The sequence below is a fragment of the Mustela putorius genome, unplaced genomic scaffold, assembly GCF_011764305.1.
Source record: "Mustela putorius furo isolate JIRA1106 unplaced genomic scaffold, ASM1176430v1.1 tig00000196_pilon_pilon_pilon, whole genome shotgun sequence".
Classification (NCBI taxonomy): Eukaryota; Metazoa; Chordata; class Mammalia; order Carnivora; family Mustelidae; genus Mustela; species Mustela putorius.
This window is the reverse complement of record NW_025421310.1, coordinates 4,730,121-4,748,003: the sequence shown is the minus strand read 5'-3', so window position 1 is coordinate 4,748,003 and position 17,883 is coordinate 4,730,121. Positions and strand designations below refer to the sequence as shown.

Sequence of the window (17,883 nt, the reverse complement as noted above, 5' to 3'; positions counted from 1 at the left end):
ATCAATGTGAATGGAACTGGAGTGGATTATGCTGGGTGAAATAAGTCCAGTGGAGAAAGACAATTATATTCTTTCATTCATATGTAGAACATAAGCAATAACACGGAGGACTATAGGGAAAGGGAGGGAACACCAAATGATTTCTCTCTGAGAAATCATAGAGGGAGATGAACCATGAGAGACTATGGACCCTGGGAAACAAATTGAGGGTTTCAGAGGGGAGGGGGTAACAAGGTGATGGGTATTAAGGAGGGCACATTTTGTGATGAGCACTGGGTGTTATCTGTAACTAATGAACCATTGAACACTACATCAAAAACTAATGATGTGTTATATAGTGGCTAATTGGATATAACAAAAAAAAAAGCATGAAGAAGTTTATAGTGATAAATGCACACATTAAAAGAGAGTTATAAAATTAACTTTACATTTCAAGAAACTAGAAAGATTAGAACAAGCTCAACATTAATAGAAAGAGGGAAAATTAAAATCAGAGCAAAAATAAGATAGAGAGGAGCAAATAATATAAAAAGACCAAAAAAACTGAGAATTGTGGTTTTTTTAAAGATGAAATAGCAAATCCTTCAACTAAGAAAATGAAAGAAGACTCAAAATCAGAAATGAAAAAGAAAAGAAAATGAAAAGAAAAGAGCACCTGGGTGGCTCAGTTGATTAAGCATCTGTCTTTAGCTCAGGCCATGATCCCAGAGCCCCATGTCAGGCTCCCTGTTCAGTGGGGAGCCTTCTTCTAACTCTCCCTCTGCAGCTCTCCCTGCTTGTGCTCTCTCAAATAAAAAAAAAGAAAAAAGAAATGAAAAAGGACACATTGCAACAGATACCTCAGATATAGAAAGGATCCTAAGAGACTTTTGTGATTAAATGCCGACAAATTGGATAACCTGGGAGAAATGGATAAATTCCTAAAACATAACCTACCAAGACTGACTCAAGAAATAGAAAGTTTGAAGAGTCAAGCCACCAATAAAGAGATTGAATCAGTAACTGAAACTTCCCAACAAAGAGAACTCTCCTAAAAGGAAATTAGCACAACAACCCCTTTCACCTTAGTGAGAAAAAAGAATACTTAGGAATAAACCTAACCAGGAAATGAATGATTTGTACACTGACAATTACAAAACACTGATGAAGGTAAATGGAAAGACATTTTATGTTCATTGATTGGAAGAACATCATTAATTTCCATACTACCCAATGTGATCAAAGATCCCATGTAAACTGTAAAAACAAACCAACCACAAAAACACTCAATGGCATTCTTTACAGAAGCAGAAAAAAAATCCTAAAATATGTGTTGAACCATAACAGACCCAGAATAGCCCAAGCTATCAATAAAGAACAAAGCTGCAGTCATCACCTTTCATATCAAAACATATTACAAATCTACTACAGTTACAACAGTATGATACAGACATTAAAAGAGCACTAAGATGAATGGAACAGAATACAGAGCCCAGAAAATGAAGCCACACACTTATGGTCAACTGATTTTCCACGAGAATGCCAAGAATGCACAGCAGAGAAAGGGTTGCCTCCTCACTAAATGGTGATAGGAAAATGGAAAAATGAAATTGGACTCTTAGCTCATACCACCTATAAGAATCAACTCAAAATGGATAAAAGACTTAAATGTAAGACCTGAAATTGTAGAACTACTAGGAAAAAAAAAACAGGGGATGAAAGCTCCCGGACACCGGTCTTGGCAATGATTTGTTATGACACCAAAAGCACAGGCTACAAAAGGAAAAATAGACACTGGCAGTGCACCAAGCTAAAAAAGCTTTTGCACAGCCAAGAAAATTATCAACAGCATGAAAAAGCAGCCCACAGAATGGAAGATGATATTTGCAAACCATGCGTTTGATAAAGGGTTAATATCCAAAATAGATACAAATAATTTTTGTATCAACACCGACAGGACTGGAGGAGATTATGCTGAGTGAAATAAGTCAAGCAGAGAGAGTCAATTATCGTATGGTTTTGCTTATTTGTGGAGCATAAGGAATAACACGGAGTACATTGGGAGAAGGAGAGAAGCGAATTGGGGGAAATTGAGGGGGAGATGAACCGTGAAAGACTGTGGACTCAGAAGCAAACTGAGGGTTATGGAGGGAAGGGAGTTGGGGGGTTTGGTGAGCCTGGTGGTGGGTACTAAGGAGGGCACGGATTGCATGGAGCACTGGGTGTGGTACATAAACAATGAATCTTGGAACACTGAAAAAATAAAATTAAAAAAAAAAAGACCTCCACAACTCAGTAGCAAAACAAACAAAACGAAACCCCCAAATAAACTGATTTCAAAATGGGCAAAGGATCTGAAAAGACATTTCCCAAAAAATGACATACAAATGCCCAACAGGTCCATGAAAGGGTGTTCAGCATCTCTCATCATCAGGGAAAAGCATATTGAATTGGCAATGAGGTATCACCTTACACCCATCAGAATGGCTAGACTCAAAAAGACCAATAACAAGTGTTGGCAAGGATGTGGAGAAAAAGGAACACTTGTTTACTGTGGGTGCAAATGTAAATTGGTACAGCTACTGTGAAAATCAGTATAGCGTTTCCTCAAAAAATTACAAATAGAAATGTCATATGATCCAGTAATTCCACTACTGGATATTTACTCAGGGGAAACAGAAACTCCCATTCAAAAAGACATATGCATCCCTATGTTTATTGCAGCATTATTTAAAATGGCCAAGATACGGAAGCAACCCGAGGTCTGCTGATAGATGAGTGGATAAAGATATGGGAAAAAATATATATATATATGTATATAAATACAAATATACACATACACACAAAAATACACATGAAAACATACATACACATACAGAAAAACATACACACAAAGATATAGAAATACAAATATAAAAATAAAAATGAATGTAATGGATTTTATTCAGCCATAAAAAAGGATGAGATCGGACCATTTGGACAAGATGGATGAACCTAGAGGGTACTGTGCTAGTGAAATACCTCAGAAAGACAAGTATCTTCACCTTACTTTTATTGAGTACATAGGCGTTAGCATACAATTTTGAAGGGGAAAAAAAATCTCTGCTGAGATTTTAAGATGAGAAAAGCATTAGGGAAAAATAGAGAGCACAAAGGAAGATGGGAAAGTCTGCAGTGTTTGAATGGGTCTTTTTTTGTATCTTAAAGTCTCACTTGATATCCGTATTTATGGGAAAGTATCATTTGGAGAAGATTGTGGGTTTCCAAGCACAGGAAGTTTTTGACTTAATTTAAACTGTAAGAGTTCTGAATAAATCATTTTATAGTTAAGAAAATGGAGGGCAAATAGGAAATGAATTACCATCTCTGTACTCGATCAGTGGATAAAAATCCAGGATGGTTGTATTTGGTCTCTAGCTGAATGTTCATTAACTAAATATTATTTAGAAAATAAGGCGGTTGTTCATAATAGTCTTATAAAACTCCTCAAAGAAAACCTGGTGGTAGGTATTAACGAGGGCATGGATTGCATGGAGCACTGAGTGTAGTGCATAAACAATGAATCTTGGAACACTGAGAAAATAAAATAGAATTTAAAAGACACACAAGAGGGGACGCCTGGGTGGCTCAGTTGGTTGAGCAGCTGCCTTCGGCTCAGGTCATGATCCCGGCGTCCTGGGATCGAGAACCACATCGGGCTCCTTGCTCCGCAGGGAGCCTGCTTCTCCCTCTGACTCTGCCTTCCACTCTGTCTGCCTGTGCTCGCTCTGGCTCGCTCTCTGACAAAAAAAAAAAAAAAAAAAAAAAAAAAAGACACACAAGAAAACATAGGGAAAAACTTCTTGACACGTACCTTGGCAAGAATTTCATGGATGTAACACTTAAAGCACAATCAACAAAAGCAAAACAAGTGAGAATTCATCAAACTAAAAAGCTTCTGCAAACAAAGGAAACCATTAACAAAATGAAAAGGCAACATACAGAATGGGGTGCTCACTTCAGCAGCACATATACTAAAATTGGAATGATACAGAGAAGATTAGCATGGCCCCTGTGCAAGGATGACATGCAAATTCATGAAGCATTCCACATTAAAAAAGATAAAACCATACAGAATGGGAAAGAATACTTGGAAAGGGGTTAAACCCCCAAATATATAAAGTTCTTATACAATTTGGTAGCAAGAGAAAGAGAATCCAATTTTAAAATGGGCCAAGGACCTGAATAGACATTTTTCCAAAGAAGATACTCAAATGTCCAACAACTACACGAAAAGGTGCTCAACATCACTCATCATCTGGGTAATGCAGATCAAAACCATAGGGAGGGGTCACCTCACACCTTCAGAATGTCTGTCATCAGACACAAAAAGGACAAGTGCTGGGGAGGATGTGGAGAGAAGGAAAATTTGCACATTGTTGGTGGAAATGTAATATGGTATAGCCATATGGAAAACTGCATGGAGGTTTCTCAATAGATTGAATATACAGTTACCATATGATCTAGTAATTCTACTTCTGGGTATATGCCTGGAGGAAATGAAATTAGAATCTCAGATATTTTGATGAAGTCCCAAAAGTTTATTTTCGCTTTTGTTTCCTTTGCCTTTGGAGACATATCTTGAAAGAAGTTGCTGTGGCTGATATCGAAGAGATTACTGCCTATGTTCTCCTCTAGGATTCTGATGGATTCCTGTGTCACGTTGAGGTCTTTTATCCATTTTGAGTTTATCTTTGTGTACGGTGTAAGAGAATGGTCGAGTTTCATTCTTCTACATATAGCTGTCCAGTTTTCCCAGCACCATTTATTGAAGAGACTGTCTTTTTTCCACTGTATATTTTTTCCTGTTTTGTCGAAGATTAATTGACCATAGAGTTGAGGGTCCAGATCTGGGCTCTCTACTCTGTTCCACCGGTCTATGTGTCTGTTTTTATGCCAGTACCATGCTGTCTTGGTGATCACAGCTTTGTAGTAAAGCTTGAAATCAGGTAACGTGATGCCTCCAGCTTTATTTTTGTTTTTTTTCAACATTTCCTTAGCGATTCGGGGTCTCTTCTGATTCCATACAAATTTTAGGATTATTTGCTCCAGCTCTTTGAAGAATACCGGTGGAATTTTGATCGGAATGGCATTAAAAGTATAGATTGCTCTAGGCAGTACAGACATTTTAACAATGTTTATTCTTTTGATCCAAGAGCATGGAATGGTCTTCCATCTTTTTGTGTCTTCTTCAATTTCTTTCATGAGTGTTCTGTAGTTCCTCGAGTACAGATCCTTTACCTCTTTGGTTAGGTTTATTCCCAGGTATCTTATGGTTCTTGGTGCTATAGTAAATGGAATGGATTCTCTAATTTCCCTTTCTGTATTTTCATTGTTAGTGTATAAGAAAGCCACTGATTTCTGCACATTGACTTTGTATCCTGCGACGTTGCTGAATTGCTGTATGAGTGCTAGTAGTTTGGGGGTGCAGTCTTTTGGGTTTTCCATATGAAGAATCAGGTCATCAAAATCAAAAGCTTCTGCACAGCAAAGGAAACAGTGAAAAAAACAAAGAGGCAACCCACGGAATGGGAGAAGATATTTGCAAATGACAGTACAGACAAAAGGTTGATATCCAGGATCTATAATGAACTCCTCAAACTCAACACACACGAAACAGGCAAACATATCAAAAAATGGGCAGAAGATATGAACAGACACTTCTCCAATCAAGACATACAAATGGCTATCAGACACATGAAAAAATGTTCATCATCATTAGCCCTCAGGGAGATTCAAATTAAAACCACATTGAGATATCACCTTACACCAGTTAGAATGGCCAAAATTAACAAAACAGGAAACAACATCTTTTGGAGAGGATGTGGAGAAAGGGGAACCCTCTTACACTGTTGGTGGGAATGCAAGTTGGTGCAGCCTCTTTGGAGAACAGTGTGGAGATTCCTCAATAAATTAAAAATAGAGCTTCCCTATGACCCTGCAATTGCACTCCTGGGTATTTACCCCAAGGATACAGATGTCGTGAAAAGAAGGGCCATCTGTACCCCAATGTTTATAGCAGCAATGGCCACGGTCGCCAAACTATGGAAAGAACCAAGATGCCCTTCAACGGACGAATGGATAAGGAAGATGTGGTCCATATACACTATGGAGTATTATGCCTTCATCAGAAAGGATGAATACCCAACTTTTGTAGCAACATGGACGGGACTGGAAGAGATTATGCTGAGTGAAATAAGTCAAGCAGAGAGAGTCAATTATCATATGGTTTCACTTATTTGTGGAGCATAACAAATATCATGGAGGACAAGTGGTGTTAGAGAGAAGGGAGTGGGGTAAATTGGAAGGGGAGGTGAATCACGAGAGACTATGGACTCTGAAAAACCATCTGAGGGGTTTGTAGTGGCCAGGGGGATGGGAGGTTGGGGTACCAGGTGGTGGGTATTAGAGAGGGCATGGATTGCATGGAGCACTGGGTATGGTGAAAAAATAATGAATACTGTTTTTCTGAAAATAAATAAATTGAAAAAATTAAAAAAATTAAAAAAAAAAAGAATCTCAGATATTGGGGCATCTTGGTGGTTGGTTAAGTGTCTGCCTTTGGCTCAGGTCATGATCCCAGGGTCCTGGGATCAAGCCGCGCATCAGGCTCCCTGCTGGGCAGGAAGCCTGCTTCTCCCTTTCCCACTCTCCTTACTTGTGTTCCCTCTCTCACTCTCAAATAAATAAATAATCTTAAAAAAAAAAAAAAGCAGCTCAGATACCCGCATTCTCATGTTTGTTGCAGCATTATTTACATTAGCCAAGTCAGACAGACAACCTAAATCTCCATCAGGGGATGAATGGATAAAGAGGACATGGTATATCTCTCTCTCTCTCTCACCAAACTATGACTCAGCCATAAAAAAAGAAGACCATCTCCCTTGGTGATATTGTAGATAGACTTTGAGCTCATTATGCTAAAGGAGATAAATCAGATAGCGGAAGGTAAATACAGGATCATCTCACTTACATGTCAAATATAGAAAAGCAGAACTCAAAGGAGCAGAGCAGCTCGGTGGTTGTGGGGGTGGTGGGTGGAGAGATGGATGAAGATGGTCAAAGAGTATAGACTTCCATAAGATAAGTTCTGGGGGGGTACAATGTACCGCAGAGGACTAGAGTTAGCAATACTGTGTTGTGTACTTGACATCTGAAAGTTCTCAGCACACATGTACCCCAACTGTAAATATGTGAGATGTTGGATGTGTTAGCTTACTGTGGCAATCATGTCACATGCACATCTGTAGTTATTACACTGTATACCTTAAACTTGTACAATGTTATATATATCTCCATAAATCTGGGAAAAATAATCTTGAGCCAACAAAAACAAACAAAAAGACAAGGCAGGTAGAAAGGGAATGCTAAACATTGTTATATGTTTCTCAATATTGGAAAAAATGTGAATGGAATTGTGGTTGGCAGCTCCTAAGATGCTTTCAAGGACCTTTACCTGTGACAGTCACACCCTTGAGTGTAAGCGGCACCTGTGGTTTACTCCTAGGTGAAATGATGAGATGCCACTCTCGACTAATGCCTTGCTAACAAATCCTATTGCCTTGCAGAATTTGATGAAGGGAGCTGCCATCTGTGAGAGGCCCACATGGCAAGGAGTTAGGGTCCCTTCCAGCCAAGGGCCCTCTGGCTATTAAAATCCTCAGTCCAACACAGCCCAACAGGAACTGAACTTTGCCAACAACCGTGTGACCTTCAAAGCAGATTCTTCCCCAGTTGAGCCTTCAGATACGACCCCAAGCCACGGATGACATGTAGACTGCTCCCTTGTGGGAGACCCTGAAGACGACCAGATAATTTGTGGCTGGACTTCTGGCCCACATAAACAGAGTTAATAAACGTGTACTGTTGGAACCCTGTATTTGTGGAAGTTTGTCACACGCCAACCATTACCTAATACAGAAAGGAAGAGAATCTTTACTTTTCGAGAATAAATTCAGAGGCCTAGGATTTGAAGCTTCATGATGACAGGCTGTGAACTGACCTTTGCTCCTCTGCTAGTAATGAAAGACATGCCCACATAGGAAGAAAGAAAATACCTAAATATGAGAATGAAATTATCTCTTAGTCTGTGTCAGGTATGACAATACCAATGGTCAGTTTTTACTTAGCACTTACTAGGTCCTCTGCTGATAAGAATCACCCTGCTGATTCTTACTTTTTAGAGTTTTTTTTTTTTTTTAAGATTTTTATTTGACAGACAGATCACAAGTAGGCAGAGAGGCAGGCAGAGAGAGAGAGAGGAGGGGCAGGCTCCCTGCTGAGCAGAGAGCCCAATGTGAGGCTTGATCCCAGGACCCTGGGATCATGACCTAAGCTGAAGGCGGAGGCTTTAACCACTGAGCCACCCAGGTGCCCCCTTTTTAGAGATTTTAAGCAGCAAAAGGATTTATCATCATTTCATTGGTCCTAGACCCTCTCAACACAGAATTGTCCTCGGCACCAAGAAAAATGGCATCCAGCTGACCCAGCTGTCTGAATTGTACAGTCTGGGGCTCCACGCTCTCAACAACCTGCACAGTTCCTTCATCACCCAACTGATTTCCAAGCAGACAGAGATTTTTCAAAGTTTCTCTGCTGCCAAGAACCAAGGCAAGAAACCCACAGCAGATGCTGGGTTTACACCCTTCTAGCCTGTAACAGAGAAGCACAGAGAGGTAGGACCCAATCCCTGGGGACATGGGACAGAGCATATGGTACTTAGCAAACTACTTCCTCACAAGTTCTCGACAAATGAATCTGCCAACCAACAGAGCAGCATTTTGGATACCACACCATTATGTCTGAGAGCTTTCACTCTCCTACCCACTTTCTTGTATACTTATCCCTTCTTCAGCTTTCCTGAACTCCAGACAAGGAGCTCTCCTCACCAAGTACCTACCCAGTGCTCTCTAGCTCGCAGCTGGCACATTTCAAAGTACTGCACACAGCTCTGTTCCCATATCCCCTATATTATTCCTCCCCAGGTCCAGGCTCCTCAGGTTTGGATTATCAATCAGAGCTGATGCAGTATCTTGAGAGACATCACTGGTAACAACAACCAGACATCCTGAAAAGAAATAGGAGCTACAATCTTGATCACCTGTCTCAAAGGTTTTATTCCATGAAGCGGCATTTTTGGACCTGTGTCCTCATGTCCATGAGGAAGGAACTCGCTTTGGGAGTAATGTTGACAGTGATAACATACCAGATGTCATTCAGACCCCTTAGTGCATATTAACTCACACAGGTGTCACAGTGCTCTTATCATCCTGGCTTTACAAACAGGAAAACTGGGCAAGAACATTTACAAGCATTTTTGTCCAAAGACACCCATAACTGGATGCAGATTTCTATTCCATGTTTTTGTGATACTGAACTTGACTATGAGGAATTATTTTAGGCAAATTCTTCTGGTTCATTTTTCCAGTACTTAGGTCCCAACATCACTGAGAAGAGCCATTATACTGTTTTCATAAGAAAGAATTCTACCTTATGGTTCTTTCTCTCACTCAAAATAAAGTCCTTACCAACTGCCCAGATGCTCTCATGTGATCAGCCACCTTGTTTCACCTCTCCCACATCATCTGCTACTGCCGTTCTACTCACTGTCCCACCACATTGGCCATCTTACTGTACCTTTAGCAAATAGTCCATTCCCATGTTACCACATCTACACTGGTTATTCTTTTTTTTTTTTTTTTAATTTAAATTTTTCAGTTTGGGGGTGGAGTCTTTTGGGTTTTCCATATAAAGAATCATGTCATCTGCAAAGAAAGAGAGTTTGACTTCTTCATTGCCAATTTGGATACATTTATTTCTCTTTGTTGTCTGATTGCTGTTGCTAGGACTTCTAATACTATGTTGAACAAGAGTGGTGAGAGTGGGCATCCTTGTCGTGTTCCTGATCTCAACGGGAAGGCCGCAAGCTTTTTCTCATTGAGGATGATATTTGCTGTGGGTCTTTCATAGATAGATTTGATGAAGTTCAGGAATGTTCCCTCTATCCCAATACTTTGAGGTATTTTAATCAGGAACCGATGCTGGATTTTGTCAAATGCTTTTTCTGCATCGATTGAGAGGACGATGTGGTTCTTCTCTCTTTCATATTAATTTGTTCTATCACATTGATTGATTTGCGAATGTTGAACCATCCTTGTAGCCCAGGGATGAATCCCACCTGGTCATGGTAGATAATTTTTTTTTTTTAAGATTTTATTTATTTGTCAGAGAGAGAGGGAGAGAGAGCAAGCACAGGCAGACAGAATGGCAGACAGAGGCAGAGGGAGAAGCAGGCTCCCTGCCAAGCAAGGAGCCCGATGTGGGACTCGATCCCAGGTGGATAATCTTTTTAAATGTGCTGTTGGATCCTGTTTGCTGGGATCTTGTTGAGAATCTTAGCATCCATATTCATCAGTGATATTGGTCTGAAATTCTCCTTTTTGGTAGGGTCTTTGCCTGGTTTGGGGATCAGGGTAATGCTGGCTTCATAGAAAGAGTCTGGAAGTTTTCCTTATGCTTCAATTTTTAGAAACAGCTTCAGGAGAATAGGTGTTCAGGAGAATAGGTGTATTGACAGAGAGAGAGATCACAAGTAGGCAGAGCAGCAGGCAGAGAGAGAGGGAAGCAGGCTTCCCCCTGAGCCAAGAGCCCGATGTGGGACTCAATCCCAGGACCCTGAGATCATGACCTGAGCCAAAGGCAGAGGCTTAACCCACTGAGCCACCCAGGCACCCCAGTATGGAGGTTCCTTAAGAAATTAAAAATAGGGGCACCTGGGTGGCTCAGTGGGTTAAAGCCTCTACCTTGGCTCTGGTCATGGTCCCAGGGTCCTGGGATTGAGCCCTGCATCTGGCTCTCTGCTCAGCGGGGAGCCTGCTTCTCCTCTCTCTCTCTCTCTCTCTCTCTCTGCCTGCCTCTCTGCCTACTTGTGATCTCTGTTGTCAAATAAATAAATAATTTTTTAAAATCTTAAAAAAAAAAAAAGAAATTAAAAAGAGCTACCCTATGACCCTGCAATTGCACTACTGGGTATTTACCCCAATGATACAGATGTGGTGAAAAGAAGGGCCCAATGTTATGAACATTATGAACAGCAATGGCCACAGTTGCCAAACTGTGGAAAGAAGCGCTTCAACGGACGAATGGTCCTCAAGAAATAAAAAATAGAGCTTCCCTATGACCCTGCAATTGCACTCCTGGGTATTTACCCCAAAGACAGATGTAGTGAAAAGAAGGGCCATCTGTACCCCAATGTTTATAGCAGCAATGGCCACGGTCACCAAACTGTGGAAAGAACCAAGATGCCCTTCAACAGATGAATGGATAAGGAAGATGTGGTCCATATATACTATGGAGTATTATGCCTCCATCAGAAAGGATGAATACCCAACTTTTGTAGCAACATGGACGGGACTAGAAGAGATTATGCTGAGTGAAATCAGTAAAGCAGAGACAGTCAATTATCATATGGTTTCACTTATTTGTGGAGCATAAGAAAGAACATGGAGGACAAGGGGAGTTAGGAGAAGGGAGTTGCGGGAAATTGGAAGGGGAGGTGAACCATGAGAGACTATGAACTCTGAAAAACAATCTGAGTGTTTTGAAGGGGTGGGGGTGGGAGGTTGGAGGAACCAGGTGGTGGGTATTAGGGCATGGATTGCATGGGGCACTGGGTGTGGTGCAAATACAAGGAATACGGTTATGCTGAAAATAAAATTAAAAAAAATTTTTTTTCAATTTATTTATTTTCAGAAAAACAGTATTATTTTTTTCACCACACCCAGTGTTCCATGCAATCTCTGCCCTCTATAATACCTGCCACCTGGTACCCCAACCTCCCACCCCTCGCCACTTCAGACCCCTCAGATTGTTTTTCAGAGTCCATCGTCTCTCATGGTTCACCTCCCCTTCCAATTTCCCTCAACTCCCTTCTCCTCTCTAACACCCTTTGTCCTCCATGATATTTGTTATGCTCCACAAATAAGTGAAACCATATGATAATTGACTCTCTCTGCTTGACTTATTTCACCAGCATAATCACTTCCAGTCCCGTCCATGTTGCTACAAAAATTGGGTATTCATCCTTTCTGATGGAGGCATCATACTCCATAGTGTATATGGACCATATCTTCCTTATCCATTCGTCCGTTGAAGGGCATCTTGGTTCTTTCCATAGTTTGGCGACCATGGCCATTGCTGCTATAAACATTGGGGTACAGATGGCCCTTCTTTTCACGACATCTGTATCCTTGGGGTAAATACCCAGGAGTGCAATTGCAGGGTCATAGGGAAGCTCTATTTTTAATTTATTGAGGAATCTCCACACTGTTCTCCAAAGAGGCTGCACCAGCTTGCATTCCCACCAACAGTGTAAGAGGGTTCCCCTTTCTCCACATCCTCTCCAAAACATGTTGTTTCCTGTTTTGTTAATTTTGGCCATTCTAACTGGTGTAAGGTGATATCTCAATGTGGTTTTAATTTGAATCTCCCTGAGGGCTAATGATGATGAACATTTTTTTATGTGTCTGATAGCCATTTGTATGAAAGACCCACAGCAAATATCATCCTCAATGGGAAAAAGCTTGCAGCCTTCCCGTTGAGATCAGGAACACGACAAGGATGCCTACTCTCACCACTCTTGTTCAACATAGTATTAGAAGTCTGCAACAGCAATCAGACAACAAAGAGAAATAAATGTATCCAAATTGGCAATGAAGAAGTCAAACTCTCTCTCTTTGCAGATGACATGATTCTTCATATGGAAAACCCAAAAGACTCCACCCCCAAACTACTAGCACTCATACAGCAATTCAGCAACGTCGCAGGATACAAAGTCAATGTGCAGAAATCAGTGGCTTTCTTATACACTAACAATGAAAATACAGAAAGGGAAATTAGAGAATCCATTCCATTTACTATAGCACCAAGAACCATAAGATACCTGGGAATAAACCTAACCAAAGAGGTAAAGGATCTGTACTCGAGGAACTACAGAACACTCATGAAAGAAATTGAAGAAGACACAAAAAGATGGAAGACCATTCCATGCTCTTGGATCAAAAGAATAAACATTGTTAAAATGTCTGTACTGCCTAGAGCAATCTATACTTTTAATGCCATTCCGATCAAAATTCCACCGGTATTCTTCAAAGAGCTGGAGCAAATAATCCTAAAATTTGTATGGAATCAGAAGAGACCCCGAATCGCTAAGGAAATGTTGAAAAACAAAAATAAAGCTGGAGGCATCACGTTACCTGATTTCAAGCTTTACTACAAAGCTGTGATCACCAAGACAGCATGGTACTGGCATAAAAACAGACACATAGACCGGTGGAACAGAGTAGAGAGCCCAGATCTGGACCCTCAACTCTATGGTCAATTAATCTTCGACAAAACAGGAAAAAATATACAGTGGAAAAAAGACAGTCTCTTCAATAAATGGTGCTGGGAAAACTGGACAGCTATATGTAGAAGAATGAAACTCGACCATTCTCTTACACCGTACACAAAGATAAACTCAAAATGGATAAAAGACCTCAACGTGACACAGGAATCCATCAGAATCCTAGAGGAGAACATAGGCAGTAATCTCTTCGATATCAGCCACAGCAACTTCTTTCAAGATATGTCTCCAAAGGCAAAGGAAACAAAAGCGAAAATAAACTTTTGGGACTTCATCAAAATCAAAAGCTTCTGCACAGCAAAGGAAACAGTGAAAAAAACAAAGAGGCAACCCACGGAATGGGAGAAGATATTTGCAAATGACAGTACAGACAAAAGGTTGATATCCAGGATCTATAATGAACTCCTCAAACTCAACACACACGAAACAGGCAAACATATCAAAAAATGGGCAGAAGATATGAACAGACACTTCTCCAATCAAGACATACAAATGGCTATCAGACACATAAAAAATTTTTTTAAAAAAGGAGATATGGTCCATATATCACTGGTTATTCATTCTGCTTGAAAACACCCCAGTATTAATCTGTATGATTCAGTCTCTTACTTCCTCCAAGTCTTTGAAAAAATTTTGGCTTGTCACTGAGGGTTACATTGACTGATTTTGCCTAAGATGGTCACGACCATCAGCAGTCCTGACCACATATCCCAATCTACTTTATTTTATCTTTTATTCTACTTTAAATATAGAATCTTTTTCTGTAGCAATTTTTACTGTCTGACGCAAGAGTCAGCAATTTTTTCCTGTAAAGGGCCAGATGATAAATACTTTAGGCTTTATGGACCACACACTCACTGCCACAATAACGGAAATTTGCCATGGTAATGTAAAAGCACTCATAGACAACTTGTAAATGAATGGTTATGTGCCAGTAAAACTTTATTTACAAAAACAGGCAGAGAGTCAGATAGTTTGCTAGCCCCTGGTCTAACACAACCTATAGTTTACTTATGTCCTTGCTGCTTTTTTTTTTTTTTTCACATTTTCCCCAAAGCCAGTGCAAAATCCATTAGGACACAGATACCTGTTTTATTCACTCATGTATCCCAACCACCTAGAAGCGTCCCTGACAGTGCACATTCACATTATTTGTGGAATACTTAGATACTGAAGCAGATACTAGAAAATTTCAAGCTTATCTATTAATAGTTGTGGAGCATTAATCATGTGTCAGTGACCATGATAATTTTAGAGCAATGATAATCTACACCTGTGCTTTCAAACTTAGCATCAATGTGTAATAAACAGTGTGGCATTTTATTTCCCCTACAAAAGCTCAGAGAGGAGACCTCAACACAGGTTGGTGTAGCAAGAGAGGAAATGGAAATTTAAACTCAAAGTGATTTTTGAAGGATGACAGAAGAGTGTTTAGAATCTACAGCAGAGGACAGCAAACTATAGCATGTCAGCCAAATCCGGCCAACTTCCTTGTCTTACAAATAAAGTTTTATTGAAACAGAGTCACACGCATTTATTTATGTATCACTCATGGCTGCCCTTGAAGGACAACAGCTGGGGTGAGTTGTTAAAACAGAGACCAAGTATCCAACAAAGCTCCAAATATTTACTCTCTAACCCTATACTGAATAAATTTGCTGGACCCCTGGTCTATAGCATTGAGTTCATTTATCTCAAACCACGGAGCACAAAATAAGGGTCAAGGAAAAAAATGTTATTTTCCCAAGGGCAGTTTCTTGTTTCTAGGAAACAAGATTGTAGAAGGAAAGTTTCTCCCCAGAATTTTCTGTTTTCCTTGACTTGTCTACCCTTACAAAAGTCAAAAGAACCATAAATGTAAATTATAACCACAAGGTAGGAAGAAGTTTGAGTTAAACAGTTATATATTATAATGGTTATTTGTGTGTGTGTGTGTGTGTGTGTGTGTGTGTGTCCCAATTAAAACTTTATTTACAAAACCAGACATCAGGCTGGACTTGGCTGGAGGGGGGCAGTTTGACAACCTATGTTTTAGAACACAGATAGTAGCATCACGTGGGCAAGACTGAATAGCAGCTCAGCCCCTGACAAGTCCTCTAAGTTTGGTTATTTTTTGATACAAGTCTACTAAGCACTTCAATTGAGGAGCTCACAGTCAATAGAGTTGCTATTTTATGAACAGGAGACAGTCTTATGTTCTAGATTTACCCTATTTATGACCCCCTCAAAACAGACATTTGAGGCAGAACACTTTCCAAGAAAAAAAAATTTTTTTTTTCAGACCAGGGACATCTCGGCATCCCTAAGGAATCTAAAAGAGCATGTTACTTAGCATCATTAAGGAAAGGCACTCAGAAAGCTATTGAAGGTTATTGCCTATTCCCATGTCATTACCCATGTTTGGTCAAAGGCCATTCCCCTACAACTGAGTTAGCTCAATGGAGAAGCACAGTATCTTTGGCCCATACCAGTGGCTCAGATAAGACCACCTCCCCCAGCTCTACTCCCACACACCTTTTCCAGTAAGGCTATTTCTCAACACAGATAACCCCACAATTGCCTACCGCCCAAAAGATTTTCCCTTCCCCACAAATGTGTATGCCAGGTCAGGGAAGAATCTCTGGGTCCCTTTGCTGCAGCATTTTTTCATCGTATTCTAGCTGGGCCTGGCCCAGACACACCTCTCTATGATGCCAGAGATGAGGGATTTGATAAACTCTGCTTCTTCTCAGTTAAAAGGTTTTGCCAAGAAATCTTACTCTGATTGTGTGCTGCCTGTTGTTGAGAGCACATATTCTCATAACCCTTGTACACCACTACCACCACTGACATCATTGTTAAAAACCCTTATTTCTGTGGTCAATCCCACCATCCAAACCCTTACACTATAGGGACATGATCATCCAAGAAAACCTTGGCAAGACTTACTCTAGTTCCTGTAATTTACAGACTGGAAACATCAAGGGCAGAGTTCAAACCAGTGCTCCACGATTTTGTAGGTAATTCATACCCTGGTCCAGATGTTTTAGGGTTTTGCTGAGTATAAGCACTCCCCCAGTGAAGCTCCAAGTTTTAGGAAGACAACAGAAGAGTAATCTGCATGGAATCACAGAGAAAAAAGCAGAGTCAACACCATATTTTAACTGCCTGAAAGAGGACCATACATGACCCCCATCCCAATTCTACACATGTCTAGGCTGCTTGTTCCAGTCCAAAGTCTCCTGCCATGACTTCCTTGTTGGAAGAGGAAATAAATGGTACCTGAAATAGTGCAGAGGATGAAATACAGAACAGAGAACATGGAAGAGTGCATGAGAACAATCAAACTTCCACTTCCACTCATTGGCTCCTGATAGCAAGGATGGCTCAATGTGTCCAAGTCAATCAACAAGATACGTCCCATCTACTTCTACAACTTGGTTTCCTCATTGCCTTGCTGAATTTAATCCTAAAATTTTCAGTTGTTTCTGGCATTCTAAAGAAATTGCTTTGCTGATTACATTGTAGGAACTCCTGAAAATTTTTATTTTTTTTGTTATGTCAGTCACCATACAGTACATCACTAGTATCTGATGCAGTGTTCCAAGATTCATTGTTTGCGTATAACACCCAGTGCTCCATGCAGTCCATGCCCTCCTGAATACCCATCACTGGGCTCACCCATCCCCCACCCCCCCTCCCCTCTAAAACCCTCAGTTTGTTTCCTGGAGTCCAGAGTCTCTCATGTTTCATTTCCTCCTCCGATTCCCCCCCACCCTTCATTATGCCCCTTCCATCTCCTCATGTCCATGCTATTCCTTATATTCCACGTATGAGTGAAACCACATGATCATTGACTTTCTCTGCTTGACTAATTTCACTCAGCATAATCCCCTCTAGTCCCATCCATGTTGAGCAAAAATTGGGTAATCATCTTTTCTGATGGCTGACTGATATTCCATTGTATATATGGACCACATCTTCTTTATCCATGTCTTTTTATCTTTATCTTTTAATCTTTATCCATATCGCATGTCTTCTGCCCATTTTTTTACTTGGTTATTTGTTATTTGTGTGTTTAGTTCAAGAAGTTCTTTGTAGATCTTGTACTTATAATTATAGACTTACATAAGACTTATGTAGACTTGGGCGCCTGGGTGGCTCAGTGGGTTAAGCCACTGCCTTCAGCTCAGGTCATGATCTCAGGGTCCTGGGATCTAGTCCCGCATCGGGCTCTCTGCTCAGCAGGGAGCCTGCTTCCCTCTCTCTCTCTGCCTCTCCATCTACTTGTGATTTCTCTCTGTCAAATAAATAAATAAATAAAAATCTTTTAAAAAAAAAAAGACTTATGTAGACTTATATGAATTATATGCATTTATAAATGAAAACAAATCAAATAAAATACATATTATATAAGTCTATATAAAATTACATATGTATTATAAACATATTTATTTAGACATATCAAATAGACATATATAACA

The 17,883-nt window shown here is 40.2% G+C and overlaps 1 non-coding gene and 1 pseudogene across 1 annotated transcript; both read left to right on the top strand.

Annotated features, from left to right (window-relative positions):
• Positions 1 to 7,895, top strand: part of LOC106004141 — a 48,606-nt pseudogene extending 40,711 nt beyond the window's left edge.
• LOC123391290 lies at positions 3,969 to 4,075 on the top strand. Its single transcript, XR_006605914.1, has one exon. It is a non-coding gene; the product is annotated as a U6 spliceosomal RNA (small nuclear RNA).
• Positions 7,896 to 17,883: the final 9,988 nt, after the last annotated feature.